A 2,261-nucleotide genomic window follows, 5' to 3' on the forward strand; every position below is an offset into this window, starting at 1 on the left:
AATTTATTCACCCTAAATAAAGTCTTTGATTTTGAAAAAAAACGTCACATATATATATATATATATATATATATATATATATATATATATATATATATATATATATATATATATAACGAAGTATTAGATTATGAAAACATTTGTTTTCATGTGCGATTAGCGGTGACGAAGGAAAAGGAATGTCCGAATCCTTCTCTGTTGTAGATGCAATTGTTCTTAGGGTTGATTGAATATTCGTTAACATGTTGATGTTATTGTGGTCTTCTTCCCCCTGTTGTTGTCAATCATGATGCTCATGTATTTTTATATTTGTGTTTCATTTCAGCTATCCATGGCCCCTGTTACACATCCAGACAGATATGTTGAAACTCTTCTTCTTACCTCCTCTTTGTTCTCGGCTTCAAATGGGTTTCCCTGTTTTGTTTGATATTATGGCTTACTAGTATTGTCTTTTGCTGATTGCAGGTCGGAAGAAATTTACCATATATATAGAAGTTAAGCAGAAGTTGCAGTATCAACAAGCTTTAATTCCTGCAATTCCTTGAAGTCCTCCCATGCATATTGGCTTCATAGGTTTGTTCAAATGGGGTGTTAAACATGGTCTTGGCCATTACCATTCCAGGTAAAAATCCTTACTTTCTTTTATCTATACACATCAATATTGTTTGTTTAATCTTTAATAATATATAAATACAATGAATGTAAGACCTGATGTTTTATAGGAATGGAGATACATATGTTGGAGAATATCTTGCAGACAAGATGCATGGTTTTGGTGTTTACAGTTTTGCAAATGGTTATAGATATGAAGTTTCATGGCAATATGGAAGAAGACAGGGACTTGGAATGTACACTTTCAAAAATGGAGAGACTCAATCTGGACATTGGCAAAATGGTGTTCTTGATGTTCCAACCTCACAAAGTGCCACTTATCCTGTTTCACCTGTTGTTGTTTATCATTCCGAACTTCTTAATGCAATTCAGGTAATTACTAATTACTAATTACTTCATTAACCTTTTCTATTAAGTTGTTCTTAATCTAATAAGTGAAAATGGGATTTTTGAATATTATGAGGCAAGAAGAGCGGGTGAGAAAGCATATGACGTGGCAAAAATAGATGAAAGAGTGAACAAGGCGGTGGCAGCCACCAACTGATATCAAGGTAGCTTCCTCTTTATTTTTGTCTAATTTGTTTCTATATGTTGGCATCATAGTTTTATGTTTTCATTTTGTACCTCTTGGCATCTTATTTTCATTTTTTCTAATTAAGTATTATGAAGACTTTGCTTAAAAAAACATGAAAATAGTTTTTTTATAAGTTTGTATATGATTTCATAGAAAATATTACTAAAAACTTGCTTATGGTTGAATGGTATTATGATTTCATTCTAAGAGGTTTTTTTAGGTCAACTAATTGATGGTTATAATAGTTAGACTTCTATAATGTTTCATAGAATGTCTGTTACAGTTAAAGGCATGTATTATGTTTGTAGTTTTAAGTAAAATTATTTTGTTCCCATCTTGATATTTAATTTAACTTTGCTATTGGTTCGTTGTTTCAGGGAAAACGATTAACATATGCTTCTCCATACCTCTCATCTGGTAGCTAAAGAGGCGGCACCACCACAAACCACCGCCAAGACTTTCTCTACTTATGTTTTATTCTCAATAGGTTGGGGGGGGGGGGGTATGTAGTCATATACGGTTTGAGAATAATAGGGGAGAATGATGAGAACTCATAATTTGTGATTTTATATTAACCAAGGCAATTGTGTCTATTTTCTTGGCGTATCCAACCCTACAAAGCGGGGTCCTTCTCTAGTTTGAACTAAATCTAAACCTACATAGTTAGGTAAACCGTTTAGGAACCAAATTTGAACTGAGAGTTGCAATGATATTGTGGACAATGGACGGATGAGTGTGAAGTTGTGTAAGTTTCTTGAATTAGGATATCATGGAGGATATAACATTTTGGGATGATATAATTGTGGATCTAGAGCGGTGGACCTTTGTCTTCCTTATCATAGTCTTCATCATAAATGTAACGTTCTAAAATATTAAGTAAAATTTTTGTTTTTAATTAACCAAAAACCAAACATCCAGTCATTAGGATCAAACGATAATCAGAGCGTATAAAGCATTCTTAAAACAACAGTGATAAATCAGAAAAAAGACAGTGTGAAATAAATTGTCGGGGTGTGCAATACGATCATGTCGAACTCTTCCCTTTAGAACTGGAGTTCCTTAAAATATCCCATAT

General features: G+C 32.9%; 1 long non-coding RNA gene across 1 annotated transcript; it reads left to right on the plus strand.

Moving 5' to 3' along the window:
- Positions 1-304: 304 nt before the first annotated feature.
- Positions 305-1,669, plus strand: LOC145029459 (uncharacterized). Its single transcript, XR_013676554.1, has 3 exons — positions 305-622; positions 723-1,163; positions 1,564-1,669. It is a non-coding gene; the product is annotated as an uncharacterized LOC145029459 (long non-coding RNA).
- The last annotated feature ends 592 nt before the right edge of the window (positions 1,670-2,261 follow it).

This window comes from Lactuca saligna, chromosome 2 (genome assembly GCF_052625555.1).
Source record: "Lactuca saligna cultivar CGN05327 chromosome 2, ASM5262555v1, whole genome shotgun sequence".
NCBI classification, from domain to species: domain Eukaryota; kingdom Viridiplantae; phylum Streptophyta; class Magnoliopsida; order Asterales; family Asteraceae; genus Lactuca; species Lactuca saligna.